Source organism: Pelecanus crispus, chromosome 6 (genome assembly GCF_030463565.1).
Source record: "Pelecanus crispus isolate bPelCri1 chromosome 6, bPelCri1.pri, whole genome shotgun sequence".
Lineage (NCBI taxonomy): Eukaryota > Metazoa > Chordata > Aves > Pelecaniformes > Pelecanidae > Pelecanus > Pelecanus crispus.
The window spans coordinates 5046170-5064653 of NC_134648.1; positions in this window are offsets into that span (position 1 = coordinate 5046170).

The window sequence follows — 18484 nt, forward strand, 5'->3', positions numbered from 1 at the left end:
TTTTTTTGACAGTATTAGGAAAAAAAAAAAGGCTACAAAACTAAAGTCAGAAAATGTGACTTCACAAATGAGAAATAACTGAAAGCTTAAACTTCTCAAATTGTGCTGTTTGTAGACTCCTGGTCTGTTAGCAGAAATGTCATGCATAGATATTAATGTTTTCCCTCAGTCTAGTGGGGTGATGGCAGGGCAGGAAGGAAAGCAAGCTTCCATTTAAGCCTGGCTGTGTATTCAAACGCTGGATTGAATGCAAAATAAAGTATACAGCACAGATCAGAAGAGGAACAAAATGTGTTAAAGGAGATTTTCAACCACAGCTGTCTTGCTTTTCATGAGAAGGTGGCCCAGAAATTGTCTCTTGGTGACTGTGGCAAAAATCTGCTTGTCCACAAGCCAATTAGGATGCCTGGATTCATTAGTGTTGTGAGGACTAATGAACTAGTATTCATAAAATGCTTTGACCTCTTCCAGATTAAAAAAAAAATCATAGCAGAAAAAAATGGGGAAAAAAAAAGGCAGTATTTTCTGTTGAGAAGTAAAGACTCAGAATTAGTCTTTTAATTAATTAATTAATTAAGAAGCCAGATATTCAATTTTCAGAATTTATCTTTTGAGCTTTTGTGTCTATATAAATGGATTAGCTGACATAACTGAGTTGGGATCCAACCTTTCTCCCACCGAAAATAATGGCAAACTCTTAATTTTTGCTTCTGACGGTAGATTCACTCGTACAAGCTTGTTTCACTCGGATGTCTTTGTGCTCTGCACATAATTCCCATTAACATTAATGGGACTTAAATGGGCCAATCCCTTGGGAACCGATGCGGTTACAGCGTGTGACTAGATGACCTATTTGCCAGCCTGTGATACGATGGCGTTTCTGACAGTATTTGGCAGTCTCTCTAAATTAGCGCACCAAATGACGACTGCCTCCCTGTCCGACAAGGTGCCTCCTCGCCTGTGGACAAGCAGAAAGGCGAGGTGGCTAGCGGTGGCCCGTGCTGCCCGAGCGGCTTGGCTTGGCAAGGGCTGCTCTGCCAGACGCCCAGCAGCAGTGGCTCTACGTGACAGCAGGAGCCTCTAGGCAACACATCTGAAACCGGAGGTGGGGTGGGATCCCCCAAAGCTTGCTTTTGTTGCCACCATGAGAGAGAACGCGATATTTCACAGTGCTGCGAGGCTGGGGGATTGCTGGGTGATGGTGGCTAGGGAGGAGGTGGTCTGCAGCGTTACCCACTGCTGCTCCGGGGTGCTCCAAGCTTCAACTGGGTTACTTTGGCAAAAGGAGGAGGAAGCGCGTTGTTGTCGAAATGAGAATTCCCTGAACTATGTTATGAGTAATTTATTAGCATCCCCTCTGCGTGTGTGTATGTGTATATATATATTTATATATTTTTTCTCCTGTTGAACCAAATTCAGTGTAGTTACAGTAGTGTTGCTATGGTGACCCGAAGCGACAGCTGTTATTTTTGTGCTTCTCGAAGGACTGCGTGATAATGATGGTCATTTTCCCAAGGGCAACGGGTTGGTATTGAAAATAAATCTGAAAAGAAATGAACAGGTAGTATGTAAAAATCCATTCTCATTAGCAGTAATTAAACAAGCCTTATGGGATTCTAATGGGGGGGAAAAAGCCAATTTTAGATGAAAAGATCTTGTACTCCATGAATCTAAATGAGCATTGTATTTGTTGCGAGGAGGATGCAAAAACATTCGTGTTTCGTTATGGTAATTTTCTGCTTACACTTGACTTCCTCGTCCCAGTGTAGGGAATGTTTCTCCTTGGGCTGAATCCTGAGGTGTTCAAAAGAACGCACTGTCCTCCTTTCACATGAGGTTGATTGAAAGAAAGATTTTTGTTGTTGTTGTTTAAAAAAATACACCTACCATTTTTGAGCCATAAATGCATATACATATACTTGCAAACTTTTCTCTGCTTCTCGGATACCTCTGAAACTGGAATTTAAGTGTAGAAATCCCCACACAGCACAGGATCGATGACTGAAAGCACTGTCAGTAGTTGCTGTGACTGTCTGATGTCCTTCTGAAGGAAACCTAAATATTCCTGTTGACTGGTTCTCGGTCTTCCTGCCTTTGATTAAGCATGCATGAACTTTTGAGTCCAGAAGAATCTCTTTCGGGGGCTGGTAGCAAGGAAATGTTTGATGCTGTCAGTAGCTGTAACTTCAACAAAAAACCCTGTCGTGTTGCCTGCCTGTGCTGTCACCTCGTCACGCACAGTTGTCCTGCACCATTTGCTTGTGGGTTGTCCTGCCTTGTCCTACTGCTGCATCCCCCAGTTAGCCCCAGCACAGTTACAGAAGCACCTGGTTTGCTGGCTCAGCCTTAGTCTTGCAGCCATATCCAGCTCCAGCCTTGCTTACAGGCTTTAACTTTTTCCTTGCTGTGTGATTCCAGTAGTAGGATTGTCCCTTCTTTATTTCTCGTGGCAAAATGAACTCCTGCAGATTAGAGGACACCCTGGCTAACCTGGTGCTCCTCTCTCTTCCTCAGTGGTCACCATTTGACTCGGAGAGCATGTAAATGAATGGTGTGTAGAAGTTGAAAATACCTTTTCATAGCATCATAGAATGGTTTGGGTTGGAAGGGACCTTAAAGATCACCTAGTTCCACCCCCCCACCATGGGCAGGGACACCTTCCCCTAGGTCAGGTTGCTCAAATCCTCATCCAGCGTGGCCTTGCATGCTTGCAGGGATGGGGCATCCACAACTCCTCTGGGCAATCTGTTCCAGTGTCTCACCCCCCTCACAGTAAAGAATTTCTTCCTAGTATGTTATCTAAACCTAAATTTTCCTTCCCTACTGACACTTGTAGAAGAGTCAACAGGGTCAGGGAAGGAGGTAAGTGACTGAGATCTGCAGGTGGGCATTTCATTGCATTTTTACAATGTGAGTTGGTTTATTGCCCCTGTTAGCTTGTTTGGTGGTTTTTTTTTTTTTTCTTGCTGCAGTTACAGGCAAGTAATTTGTATAGTGTTTCAGTTTTCCTTATGTTTTGGAGCTTTTCTGCCCATAGGTCACCTATTTTGGGTGTATTTTGCTGTATCAGAGAACTTTTAATTACCTGTAACTGAAGCCTGCGCTGTGAATTGGTTTACTACAAAAAGCTGCCATGCAAATGTGTCTGTAATTTAATTACCTGTTGAAAGCTTGCAACCAAAGCTTTGAGGAAACATTTGAAACTGTGTGGCAGCTGCTGTATATAGGTGCAAACTGAATGAAACAGTTAGATCTAAATGAAACCAAAGAGATCTTTTGGAAGGAAAGTAAATAGAGGAATGCCTTCACCTTGCAAGAGCTGAACTCGTTTTATATGCAGAGTTAAATTCAGTTTGCTGTTTATTCTCAGTGAATATGAGCACATTTTTTGTATTAAAGTGCTAACATTTTGAATCCTTGTTATAAAAGATATAAAACTAATTTTGCTGTAGTGCAGGTGCCATGTAAGCACCCTTAGGCACCCTAAAGGAGACTGGTTTGTCACGGCTGTAGCTTGCATCCAGGGAAAGTTTTGTCCTCATTAGGTGGGATTAGGGTGAACTGGGCAGAATTTAGGCATTATACCTTATTCCATCAGTAGCTTTTTGGAATCAGCTAGGTGGTAAGGCAATTCTCACTCTTCAGAGCGTTCAGGCAATTTGTTCCATGTTGTGGCTCTCTGCTTAGATACACTACTGTTTTGTAGAGGTGGGCTGATGTCCTGTTTGGTGTAAGCCATAACAATGTTGCTGTAGCTCTTGCTTCAGCGCTTCTGGATGCAGAGGTTGCCACTATGATACTTTTTATCAGGCATCCTCAGTGCTGCCGACTAAAGCACTAAAATCTGCCAACTAAAGCCCTGGGGACTCGGGACTCGAGTGTAAACCGGAGATCTGCAGTGGTGCTTGGTGATAAGTTTTGGTCATCACTGTTGCAACAAGGGAAACACCAGATTCCCACTCCTGTCTTGCCTGTGCTTTAATTCATGAACAGCATCATCTAATGGTGGGAGGAGCAGTTAAGCTTTCCTGTCCCAGCGAGCATTTAATATTTCAAGTGATTAGTTCATTTATGAAATCTAGACTCACGGGACAGGCTAAACCAATAAACATCATGAACCTCCCTTGAACTATGCATGGATTAGAACAAAAATCTCGCATGTGACAAATATCTGTTAAAGACTGTAAGGAAGTTCCTGTATAATCTTAAATAGCACATAGCAATAGCACATAGCATCGGAACAGACTGCCCGGAGAGGTGGTGGAGTCCCCATCCCTGGAAGTGTTCAAAAAACAGGTAGGCGTGGCACTCTGGGACATGGTTTAGTGGGCACAGTGGTATTGGGTTGATGGTTGGACTGATGATCTTGGAGGTCCTTTCCAACCTTACTGATTCCTAGTTTTTACTTTCATTATAAATAACCCAGCCACCAAGCCAGGAAACGTGAAATTGCTACTCTACCCTTAATTGGTTTAGTGGTGGACTTGGTGGTGTTAGGTTAATGATTGGACTGGATGATCTTAAAGGTCTTTTCCAACCTAAACGATTCTATCTATCAAACAGGCTACTGTTGTATCTGCTTGTCATCTCAGGAATATGTCTTTCTAGCTGTTTAGTTTCTGGTTTATGAAGTGGTTTTTTTTAGTTACTGTGGCATGGCTTCTTGGCTATTATAGCACATGGAAGCCCTGAGTGACTTCCTAGCCAAGTACTACTGACGACCTATGGTTGCTTAGGCTTTAGGATAAAATAAGATCATGTACCTTGTTTGATGTGTTAAGAGGCATCCAGGAAAGGTGCTGCAAAAGATAGGCTGGTTACTTTGTGGTGATTAATGAGAGGTGAACAGCTAATAGGTGTTCCTCTGGGACTCCCTGGGGGAGGACTTCACTTGTGGAATGGGGGCCTTAGGTGTCATGACTTCCTGAATAACCCGTGTTAATGAGGCTGCTGAACAAGCAAGGAGGTCAAGGGGATCATGGAATGCTTTGGGTTGGAAGGGACCTTTAGAGGTCATCTAGCCCAACCCCCCCTGCCATGAGTAGGGACACCTTCAACGAGAGCAGGTTGCTCAGAAACCCATCCAACCTGACCTTGAATGTTTGCAGGGATGGGGCCTCTACCACCTCTCCGGGCAACCTGTGTCACTGTTTCACCACCCTCATAGTAAAAAAAATTTGTTTCTTGTATCTAGTCTAAATCTGGCTTCTTTTAGTTTAAAACCATTACCCCTTGCTCTATTGCTCTGGCCCTATTAAAAACTCTGTCCCTATCTTTCTTATAAGCCCCTTTCAAGTACTGAAAAGCTGCGATAAGGTCTCCCCAGAGCCTTCTCTTCTCCAGGCTGAACAACCCCAGCTCTCTCAGCCTGTACTCCTAGGAGCGGTGTTCCTCTGATCCCTCTGATCATCTTGTGGCCCTCCTCTGGCCCTGCTCCAACAGGTCCATGGCTTTCTTATACCGATCGCGTCACCTTTGCACATTATCCTGATGTTAGGTGGCTTGGTGGGTGCAATTTTAGTCTCCTGCGCTGCTGTGTGAGTGCAAGCATTGCTTGAAGCTGCTGTAGTGCTGTGATCCCACCATCAGCGTTGCCGTTGCTCTCCCAGATGTGTCCCAGCTGTGCCTGGGACAAAGAAGTGTTTCCACCAAGGTGGTCTTTGTAGCTCCATCTGAATCCTTGGAGTCCGAGACATTTGGTATGTCACCTTGTATAAATGGGCAATAAAAAGACAAACATCTATATTTATATTTATCTTAATTGGAGCTGTGAAGCTTACAGTTGTAATAATATATTTGTTTCCAGTTCTTGTCCCATGTGGCTTGTGTTCCTGTGCAGTCCAAGGTGTGAATGAATGTTTATATGATTGTAACCAGTTTACTCTTCATTACCATTATGAGTATTGTTAAATATTTTATGTAAACGGTAATATGAGAGATACAGCTTTACAAAGGAGTTGGGAAAAGCTTCACTGTTCACTGTTCTCAGTTTAACCTGTGAAGTTTTCAATCAACGTTGGGGATGAAGTGATGGTTGTGGGTTGTTTTGTCAGATAAATTTGATGCTCTTCCTATCAAAAAGAAGAAATAAAGGGGGCTTGATTACAGTATATTAGTAACTTCACTATGTGAAAATACGAATAGCAGAAAAGCTATAACAAACATCAACCCCAGGAGGCTGAAGCCAGGTAATCTAAGAGTGAGATTAAGAATGTTTTCAAAAGTGAGGGTGTTAAACATGGCAAAAGTCTTATCAAAACTTGCAGCACCTCTCTTGGTGCTTTTAATTCAATACTTTGGATGGTTTTGAGAGTTAGCTTTAATCAATTACAAGTTACTGGTCTTGGCTTGAAAGTTAATGGCCAACGTTTGAGAGGGAAAACAGAAGGTCCAGTGATCCCTTCTGTCCTTTAGCTCTGAGAAGCCCCCTCTCGTCACTCTGGTTTTATGCCCCATACTGAGAGTCATAGCATGTTTTTGAGCTTTAGGTTTTTGCTCAGTACTGCGTACACGCTTAGAAATGCATGCTTTCTGCACCTGCTGGCATCCTGTTTCTAAACTGTGTGCTGAGCTTCATTCTGTTCAGAAAGGGGAGCAACTACTCACGGGAGGTTGTTGCTCAAATCACATTTTGTAAAGACAGTGTTCACTACATGCTTGTGAAATGGGAAGTGCTTTGTGCTATTTAAAAGCAATAAACAAAAAAATCCCCCAAACGCCTGTATTTAAGCCTAGGAAAATGAGCAAAATAATTATGGTACAAAGATTTAGGCCAAAATCCGATGGGAGAAGTTCCTCTTGTCTCATGGGCTGTGACTGCTTGCAGCTGGTGATGCTCTTGATAATGTATTTACATCTTGACTCATGTTTATTTGTCTGGAGTGGGTTTTTTTTGTTTGAGGTTGTAGCTTCTTGATATCTGTTATGGCACTAAAGGAATTTTGGGATAACACAATGATTCATGAAATGTATTTGAGATACAAGCTGTAATGCAGAGCTCTAACTTTATTTTGGTAAGGTAGATTAAAAGCTAAAATCACATTTTTTTGCTAGTCTTTCATTGGTTAATTTTATTGGGATGACTCAACAAGTTTTAGTATTAAATGTCTTCTATTAAGATAGGGAATAGTGTTTCAATGAAAAATCACAATCAGCCATGAAGTCTGTAAATTAATGTAGCTTCATCGCTCTATAGCACTGTCTTAAATATTTGTGATGGATGATTGACACCACCATAGCGTCTTTTCTTTGAGTATAACCCAGAGCTCATAGAGAAAATGGGGGTTCCTTGTGGCTGAGGAGCAAGCCTGTTGGATCGCAGGTGGGTTCATGCAGCAGCAGTCTATTTACGTGGCATTCTCATCACCTTGAGTATCTGAACAAGAAGTTGACAAATACTCTCCTTAACTACTTACCAGCACGTCTGTAAAACACTTTGCTCATCTTTTTTTTTTTTTTTTAAAATACCATGAATAATGTCAAACCAAACCCCAAAAGTCATTTATTTGGCATTTGAAAAGCAATAAAACATTGATGTAGTACTTCTTAAGGAGAAATGCCCCTGCTTGGCAGTGTGTGTGTGTTAAGGTTTGGCTCTCTGGGTTACAGCCTTTTGACTTTGGAGAATCTTCGTCCCTTTATGGCATTCACAGTTTCACTGTAATCTTAATTAGATGTTGTCCCTGCTGATTTCCAGTTAACTGGGGGCACCTGTTTCTCTAGCTGAGAGACAATTTACACAGGCAGCCAAAACCTTTTTAAACATGTGAAATTTGCTTGTTATGCAGCGGCTGCCTGTGAGTAGCTATCCTGAAATCTGTAGGTGGCAACTTTTATAAGTGAGCATTTCATGCGACTTTATTGAGCAATTTAAACTACCTATTTGGTGTATTCTTTGGTTTCACACCAAAGAGTTTGCATCTAATGGGCAGAGCTAAAATATAAAGCAAAAATAAAATTTCACCCTTGTCTCAATGTCCAGAATCAGTCACTGGAAACATAAGAGTTTCCTTCACCAAGGATGGATAATTAATTCATATTTGCATTAAAAAAAAAAAAAAGCCTTTGTGATTTTTTTCTAAATAATGATGGATTAGGCATTTTGTGAATGAATATGTACAAAATTTTCTTTAAGATGAAATAAACAGAGTTTAAAAGGGCTGAATTGCAGTGAATAGCTTTTGATTTAAGAACTCAATGGTTCCTTAGTGCCAAAGAGGGGTTTTGTATGTTTTATTTGTATATAAAAAAGGAAGTTAGCTGCAATGTATACTAGTGGAAAAAATTAACATGAAAATATGGAGAACTGCAAAGCTCATGAGATACAAGGGTTCCTCTAGCAAGTTTTATCGCTAGCTATGTTGCATACACATTCAGGAATTTATGGGAATATTCAAAGTTGCATGGTAGATTGCATGAGATATAAAATAAGCATGATTAAAGTTCCTCTAGGAGCTTCATCATTCTAATGTTTTAACTTCTCCGTGCCTACTTTCTTCATGTTAATGTTGACTAATGTACATTTTTTTATACATATCTGTGACTAGAGGTTTGTATCAATCATTACCTTTAATTGTCTTGAAGTAATACGCTCAGTAAAGTCTGCGTTGTAAATGCTGAAATTGTTTATAATGCTTTACTGATTTACAGTTATTAAATTATATTGCCAGGGGAGGAAAAGGGTTTTATTCTTCCTAGCATCTGACTTCAGTAAATGTGTAATTGTGTATGGAGCAGAGCACTTCATCTTTTGCCCAGGGAATACCTTGCATTTTCAGAGATTTAAAGGGACTGTGCAGCATTGCGGGTGCTGAGAATATTTCAGAACGTATTACGTGAGTAAAAGTATTTTCTGGAAATACACAAAATAACTGTTACTACTAATTTTCCCAGATCTAATTTAATGTGTTATTTTTTTTGAATAGTAGCTAAACCTCCTTCTACATCAGTCTTAACTGAAGACTCTGTCAAAATGTTTTGGCTCTTACTGCTTGGCCATGGATGGTACGAAAATATTTTTCTATGTGCTAGCTTTTCATGGCTAAATAAATACTTATCTTGAAACTGTGAATAACTATAATTTTTTGAGAATTGTAATATATGGTAGTCATAGCTACTGTATCTCTTAGTTTTGGCAGCATTAAGCCCTAATATTATCCAGCTGCACTCTGCTTATTTTAATAAGGCAATTCTTGAAGAGAAAAAAGCCAGTTGACCAAGATGGGTACAGTGCTCGGGTCAGTCATGGGCTGCATCTGGCTGCTCACTACAGGAGGGGGGTGGCTGAAGCAGCAGTGGCTGCAGTCTCTCTGTTTTATTGCTCATCTGTTAATTGTGGCAAAGGACAATTTTATAGATCCCAGGGTACCTGCTTTAGGAAGCGCCAGCACTTAGAGGGGAAAAATAAAAGATCTGAAGAAATGTCTTGTGCGTTGGGAGAGAGGAATAGGTACACCCCAACTTTTTAGGAAAAACCCTGCTCATTTCTTTGAGTCACAAATGCTGTTGAGCGTGATGGTGATGACTGCCTACTCTTTGACTGGATGGGTGGCACGTAAGATCAGTGGCAGATAGCACGAAGGGGCTCAAATGCAAAGCCAAGCCGTGCTGTATTCCTGTATTCATCTCGGAAGAGAGAGAAGGCAAGGGGCTGCGAGCTACTGCACTGGTTTAAAATGAACATTGGATTTTTCTTTTCAAGTAGTGTTGAGACAATGTTATGGAGAGAGCAAACAAGGCTCAGTTCTCTTTTTTTTTTAATATAATAGGCAGCAAATGTCTACAGTAACATCCATGTTTCTATGGTTACGGGATTGTGTCCTCTTGCGGACTGTAAGGATGGTGATAAGTGAATATGATGATCCTGTACTACACCTGAAATGCCATAAGGGAAGCGGGAACATGTCACAGGTTTACAAAATCCTTGGTGTCTTGGACCAGGGAGTGCCTTTAAACCTCCCTGCTGTTCCTGAACTACATTCAAGTAGGAGCTTTTTACAAAGAATATTAATAATTAGAAAAAATAGCACATAAATATAAAAAGCAAATAAATGCATTCTTTCTTAAAAGATTACATTTTTAGTAACCAAACAAAAAAAAGTTGAGGTTTTGTTTGCTATTAGCTTAAGTGAAATGAAGAAAAATCACTACAAGAAATGATGAAAACTTGATCGAAACCTTGCAAAACTTAAGCTTGCCTCCTTCATATACCTTGTAGTGGTTTCTTAGCCCTCCCAGGATGAATGTATTGGTTACAGTCTACTTAATGGCCTTTTTTTCTTCTTAGTCTGATAGTGGCAGAAGGAATTAGCAGGTAAAGCTTGTTTGGATTTCTGTTTGGTGGCTGCAATGTTTCAGGGCTTGGGAATACACTGTTGGCTGTTCCAATCAGGTACAGTCCATCAATTAGCTCTGCATAATACATTAGTTAGTTTTTCATGGCTGAAATTCAAATGTTATTTGTTACGCTTCCAATTAAGTCAGTCTTGCAGACAGTAGAGTTCAGTGCTCAGATATATTGTTTTTCCAATTGGCTTGAAACAACAGGATTGGAGCTGGAACATTTTTATGTCATAAGATAGAGCCACAAACGGCGTAGTGCTGTGTGTGGGTACCCAGTCCTGTAACGCTCTCAGGGAAGGCTGGTTGGATGGCAGCCCAGTGCAGATGAAAATGTTAGCGATGTAATCTAGTTCAGGAGGGTTTGGGCAGTTACTGTGTCCACGTAGCAGAAATGTGAAGAATCTGGTGTCGTGCTTGCTTAAAGCTGTGTCTTGCCTTGCCCCACGTGTGTTTCAAGGTGAAGACGACCACCTCAGCAGCACAAATCCATAGGCTATCTCCTCAAAACTGCCAGGAGTGTATTACTGTAGTATACGTAACCAGCTGCCTAGTCCAGAAAATGCACCACGGGGCGTAGGCTTTATGGGCTATTGGCTACTTCCATAAAAATAGGAGGTGGAGGAGCAGAAAAAAGAAAAACAGCTGTGAAAAGAAATCCAGTTGCAGGACTCTGGCCTCTGGGGACTATCTTTACAGTTTACTCTATGATAACCCCACTGAATTTTATTTTTTCAGCTAAAATAGAGGTGTAAACCAAACCACATTACTGTCTGAATTATGCCAGGTATTTTATATCCTTAGAAATAGATGGAGAAATTTAATTTTTCCTTTTTTACCCCATGTAAGATGAAGATATGTAGAAGATATAGTTGGTCTTCCTAATGTGGTTATGGCAATTGAAGATGAATTCAGAACAAAGCTGGGTCAAGGGTAGGAATTAAAATTTTTCTGGAAATGGGAAGTAGTGCTGCTCTTTACCAGAATGAAATATTACAGGGTTACAGTGTTGACAGAGGGAGCTGACATGATGCTGCTGAGGTTGATTGGATTATAAAGGGATTAAGTAGTAATGGGATTGGAAGATACTTCTTGAATGAAAAGACAGCTGTAGAGGATTTTGAAAGGAAGATTTATAGGGTTGAGTCAGTTCAGCCTTGTGGTCATAGCCTTGCCTTGAATCAGGGGGCTGTGTGGAGGCAGGAAGCTCGGAGCTTGTAAAGCCTGAGAAATAGAAATACAGGCAAAATCAGAACCTGAGCCCTTCATTCTGGGGGTTACATAGACCTTAACAGAAACATTTTTATATAAATGCTTTATTTTAGAAAGAAAAAAAAAACCTACTTATGAAGTTTTGTTTTCTAAGCAAGGGTGAGAATGTGAAATGTCATACAGTAACATGGTGGAGAAGGTCTGTGTTAATGATATATTATCCCACTTCCACCTTTATCATTGCTGAACATTGTAGTAATATATAATAAAAAGTTTATTCCTGCAACTAGACCATAACTAAAAGGAGTTAACGGAGAAACAATTAAACACCAAAATACGTGCACCACGCACATGTTCTTTCTCTCTAGAAAGATTTGTGTGGGGCAGAAATATCCTTGAAAGTCGGAGGTAAAACTCCTTTTAATCTTACTGTGTACTTGTAGTAATCCCAAATGCATTTGACTGGATTGAATTTTAAGAGAAAAGGAGAAAATGGTGTAGAGGCTAGGTTCTCAAGTGCCATAAGGGATTAAAAAGTTCATGGTTTCTGAACACGGTCTAGCTGGTGGGATGTGGAAGAAGTGGTGGACTTTCTGACTGTCTGGGTAGACAACTTTAATTGTGCCTTGATCTGAACGGCGTCAGCTGGATGATCAAACACGTGTGAGATGATACATCTTAACCCAGGAGAAAGATGGACAACTGCAGTGTGGAAGAGACCTTGCAAAGGGAAACAGATGTCGTCTCCTGCACTTTGCAATGGTCAATTTTATGGCCAGTAGGAGGAAAAAGAAAGTGGTTTTGAATATTTTTGGCTGTTTGAGGCCTCAAGAGTCCATTGAAAATGTGAACACTTGAGATGTGCATGCATGCCTTAATTTTGGTTAACAGCTGTTAACTTTCCTCATTCCCTTCTGTTTTCTTCTTCAGGCCATCTTGCATGGACGGAGTGTATAACTGGCCAGTACCCTTGTTGGTCGGTACTTTAAGCTTAGTAGATACTAAAATACTGTGGATGTCCTTGCATACATGATTTTGAAGGAACCTGTCCCTGTCAGTTCTCTTTTGGTAACCAATGATGTGACGTTCAATTTTTCAAGTCATTTATTGCATTCAGCTCGAATCATAGCTTGAAATCATGTGTCATTTTTTTTTTTGTCCACCAGAGACAAGATATTTGCTTTCCAAGGTTAGTGCTGCTCTTAAAATTGCTCCAGATTGGATCAATTTTTTTATATCAAATAGGAGATCACACTAGAATGGGAAAAGTGCTCGTCTTCCACAGTAGCCGGAGACTGTGGTAACCAAATTAGCCCTCTGCAAAGAAAACTCTGCTGAACAGGCACCTAGATTACTGCATGATAAATCTCTGAAAACCTGTGTTTCTGTGGCTTATGTACTTCTTACACCCACGTTACCAGAACTTGATAATCCAAAATACTTGATGATCCTAATTTTCAGTGATAAATGTTCTACTAAGCACAACTCAAGGAATTTTATCATAGGAGAGTATTCCTGCTAGTTCAAGATGCCTAATTAATTATTGGCCAAAAATGCTTTTTTTTTTTTGTCTTAATAGAGGTAAATCAACTGAATCTAGCCCGGGAGATGATCAAATTTAGCTCTGTACATCAAGTCTTTGATCTCAGTGACCCACTGTGGAGATGAGTACTGTAGGTGGGATCTGTTGTTTAAAACCTTGGGTCAGTTTTCAGTTTTACAGTCTTTGGCCTTTACTAAGTGTCCCTCTGTATATTTTAAGAGGGTGAACGGTGGCACTATGTTCTGTATACAAGCTGCTGCGTATGTTCTTAGCGTTCCCTTCTTTATTTTCTGTTTTGCATAAAAAAGTTCACTCTATCAGAAATATTTTTTGAAAAATTACTTTATATATACAATGCTATGATAAGTTAGAGAAAACATCTTATCAGGAGCAGGGGCCCAAATGTGACGTATAACCAGGGTTTTGGAGTGATCAGGACTGAAATTTGCACTGCCGAACCACAACTATAGCTCTGATATCGTTGCCCACATGCTCTGTGACTTATTCTTGGCTTTGATGTGCTGACATTTTGAGAAATAAAAATACTTTGACCACATCCGTTAGTAAATCTTTAGTGATGCGTCCTTCTATTACAGAAGCAAAGGTTACGGGGCTGTGGCGTAGGGTTACCTAACCATAGCAGAGGAGGTGTCTGTATCTGACAGTCATCGTTGCTATTAGTTTGAGGAACCGAAACAATAATGTCCTGTGGTTATTTAATTGACAATTGAATCTTTGCCGGTGCTGGTAAGATGGCGATGAGACAAAAGGAGGGAATAGCTAAAGCCCCCTGGTAAATGCAAGATTTAAGTAATACAGTTGGTAAATCAAATACGGTTGCCTCAGTGTTTCTCTTCTCTTTTAATGTTTCCCTGAATATATCCTTACTTCGCCTAAGTAGTGTGGTGTGGTTTGGTTTTTCTTAAAAAAAACCCCAAAGTCTGTAGCCTTATGCAAAATGACATTTAAGAATCTTTTGCTTATACTTCCCCTGCTCCCCATGTGTGCGTTGTGGAGGTCGCTTTTTGTTTCAACAAATATGTTCAATATTTGGGACAGAGGGTTGCAGACTAATTATGATTTAACCGAAGGCTTTGCAATGATTATTATTATTATTGTACAAATACAGAGTGTCTGGATGGAAAAGGAATGAAAAAATGTTTGCCACCTTTCTGACAGATTGATGCATGTCTCACGTAACCTTTAGGCCAGACAGCTTGGAAGTCTAATGAGCCTGAATTATTCAGAAGCCAGCAAAGATTAGTTTGATAGTGAGACTATGTATTGATCTGCCAGCATTCTTTCTGCAGTGTTGAGCTTCCAAAATATTTCATAATTTAAAAAATAGGTTTTTATTTTGACAGGAAAAAAAATTGTCTGGCATTTTTGTAGAAAAATCGCAGTTTTTCATGAATCTTTGCTAGATGTGATTTAAAAAAAAAACCAAAACACAAAACCAAAAACCAAAACAAAACCAAAACAACCCCCAAAAAACCAACCCACAAAAAGCCCACAAAAGCATCAGTTATCAGAGTGGCTAAGAATGCGACACTGCCTTATATCCTTCCGCAACAAGATCCATTTCTTTCAGGCAATTACCGGCTTCTCTTTCAGATAAGATATAGGTTTATTGAGTTTCCCACTTTGCAATTACAGTTCTCAACACCGGATTACTACGTACGAGCAGCCTGGATGATGGAGTTGATTGCAGTGGAAAGTAGGAGAAAGATGCTGCAGTGTGGTGGGGGTTTTTTTGGTGGTGATCAGGAATATATAGGGAGAAACTTCAGTGATGTTACTGATCGATATTACTTCGTGGCCAGACAGAGCCAAGCTAATTCTTGCGCAAAGTAGTGATGCGTGGAGCTGCAAAATTAATTTCTTTCTTTACGATGGAAAATACTAAGACCCACCATTAGCTTAAAACACACTTTCAAATTTCCAGCCTGTAATGAGAAAGATAAATAATATTCAATTTTACAGTGCTTTTTGCAAAATAAATTTTTATTGTACAAACTGCCGACGCTTGAGAAAACACATTTCGGATTTCAGCGGTGTTGGATGAAATGCTCCTGCTCATTGCATTTATCAAAGATTATTAAATGTTAGGGACCCAAAGAGGGGCTCATTCATATGCAGACACTGTGCTTCCAGGATTAGCATTCCATTCCCAACACCAACTGCGCTAGGATTGCCTTGTGGGATTGTTGCTTTTGGAAGGCAAGGACTATTATTTTAAAGCATGTAGCAGGCATATGCATTTTTTTAAACTATATCAACTTAAATGACTTCTCAGGACATGTGTCGTCTTTTTACAATTAATATGTAGCTTTTTCTTTTAGAGTAACTGTCTTGGTGGAAACTGCTTTGTGTTCCCATGCTTCACCCATATTATGCTTGCTCAGGTTGCAAGCTTATGCAAATATTTTTCATTCTGTCATTACTCTGCAAGCCCTGAAGATTTAGTCAGGCTTTGGAAGCCCGGCTTAGCTGTTTGTGCGGGAGGAGTGCGTCTGCTATGGGGAACTGCGCAAATTCCAGGGCACAACACGTTTCTGTATGCCACATTTTTTTGTAATTTCAGTTTATGTTCCTTGTCTTAATAATTAACTTGATGGACTGTAGATCTAAGTGCTATCTTTATAGAAAGAAAGGTGTCTGTGCCAGCAAAAAGGTGCTGCGAAAGGAGTCTAATGCTATTACATTATCTAGGATGAATCTGGTAGGGCTAAATGGCCTTAAATTAATGGGCATTTTTGCTAGTAAAATAAGCAAGTCTGGACAATCGTGGAAGATGGATATTGTTCTACAGAAGCCAGCTCTACTGTGTTTTAAAAATAAGACAGTTGAACAATTTTATCATATATTGGCACCCTTACAATTTCTGTCGTTGAAGCGTTAAATAGGTACAAAATCTCTGCTTTACCTCTACTCCAGGGTAGGCAATATTGCCAATAATGTTGTAAAAGTGACTCTAGTCAATTATAAATGTCAAATATAATGACATTTACATTTACGGTATTTCAGGCATTTTAAAGATGAAGCGTAAATGTTAAATTCGTATACCTTGTCAAATGTTAATAAAGCAGGTTGTTTTCCATTTATTATGTTTTGATGCCTGGAGTTCTAATTGAGTCCAGTGGGATGTTAATGCCCATGAAAATGAGCGTGCTGTACTGGCTGTGGTGGGTTGACCGTGGCTGGACCCCAGTGCCCACCAAAGCTGCTCTGTTGGTCCCCTCCGCAGCTGGACAGGGGAGAGAAAACACAATGAAAGGCTTGGGGATCCAGATAAGGACAGGGAGAGATCATGTGCCAATTACTGTCATGGGCAGAACAGGCTCGACTTGGGGAAGATCAGTTTAATTTATTACCATCAAAACTGAGTAGGGTAATGAGAAATAAACCCAAATCTTGAAACGCCTTCCCCCCACCCCTCCCTTCTTCCCGGGCTCAACTTCACTCCCGATTTTCTCCCCCTGCTCCCCCGAGCAGCGCAGGGGGACGGGGCATGGGGGTCGGGGTCAGCTCATCCCACGCTGTCTCTGCCGCTCCTTCCTCCTCAGGGCAGGACTCCTCACCCTCTGCCCCTGCTCCAGCGTGGGGTCCCTCCCACGGCAGACAGTCCTCCAGGCACTGCTCCAGCGTGGCTCCTTCCCACGGGCTGCAGCTCTTCCCCAACTGCTCCAGCGTGGGTCCCCTCCACGGGGTGCAGCCCTTCAGGAGCAGCCTGCTCCAGCGTGGGTCCCCCGCGGGGTCACAGCTCCTGCCAGCAAACCTGCTCCAGCCTGGGCTCCTCTCTCCCCACGGCTCCACAGGCCCTGCCAGGAGCCTGCTCCAGCGCGGGCTTCCCCCGGGCTCCCAGCCTCCTTGGGGCACATCCCCCTGCTCCGGCGTGGGCTCCTCCCCGGGGGCAGGGGGATCTCTGCTCCCCCGGGGGCCTGCATGGCTGCAGGGGCACAGCTGCCTCAGCAGGGGCTGCACCAGGGGCTGCAGGGGAATCTCTGCTCCGTGCCTGGAGCCCCTCCTGCCCTCCTCCCGCACGGACCTGGGCGGCTGCAGAGCCCTTCCTCTCGCATCTTCTCACTCCTCTCTCCGGCTGCACTTTGGGGCCCTGCTTGTTTCTGTTTCCCCTTCTTCGATCTGCTAGCCCAGAGGCGCTGCCACCGTCGCTGCTGGGCTCGGCCTTGGCCAGCGCCGGGTCCATCTTGGAGCCGGCTGGCACTGGCTCTGTGGGACACGGGGGAAGCTGCCAGCAGCTCCTCACAGAAGCCACCCCTGTAGCCACCCCGCTCCCAAAACCTTGCCACGCAAACCCAATACACATCTTAAAGTAGCTTTTCTCTGCAAGGCAAAACTTGTAGACATGGATGTGATGTGTCATCATTATTGCAGCTGCATGTAGTAACTGGGTATGGCATCGCCAGTCTCGGCTTTCTCGTCTTATTTGAAAAAATGTTGTCTTTTCCGTCATTTCCAAGTCTTGCACTGTCATGAGGTCCTGGTGATCAGCAGTGGTTATGGTGCAGGTCTTCTCCAATTCCAGGCGCATTTCACAGCTATCCCAGAGGCATGGCCACATCTCTCATTAGCCCCTCGGATCCTTGTCCAGCGTAATGGTACATTTCCCATCCGTCACCCGTTGGACTCTCTTTATTTTGCCCCTCAGTAGGGTGGTTGTGCTGGCCTGTGTCCCTCACCTCCTCCCTACTGTTGTCCATCAGTTTGAAGAGGAAGACCCTTTCGAGTGGTTTACACAGCTGATTCCATGCTGCTTGCATTTTTCAAGTGGCTGACAAGTTTCTTTTCTTGAAAATAAAACCTATACGTGGTGTTGGTATTTGGTCGAGTGTGAAGTCTGTTGAAATGTGGTCATAACATCACATATTTCTGCCTTTTTTTAAAGAAGAGAGTACATTTTCTCAAGTACAGGAGGTTGTCCTTGTCTCTCCACACTCTCTGGCCTAATTGCTCTACTCAATAGTAAGAGAACTGATAAAAACTGAGAGTCTGAATCTTGGTGTAATTCAGTTCAACTTCAATACTATTTAAACACTAATCAGTCAATTTAACATCTTGTTAACGTCAAGGCTGGCACTTCTATAGAGACAGCTGTTGTGAGTTGTAACCCTGAAGATCCCCATCATGTTTTTGTAAATACAAATTCAGTGAACAATTTCAAAAGCTAGTAAATACTGTTCGTGTTTCCACTAAACTTAATCTGTTTAAAGATTTTTTTTTTTTTTTTTACATGTCTCCTTTGTATATAATCTAACATTTGCAATCTGGCAAATGATTCTGTGCCCCTCGACTAAGAAATAGTATCATCTATATAAGCTGTAGTGGTTTTAGCTTGCGCTGCAAAGAGGCACAGCGGTGGTGGTCTGGTGG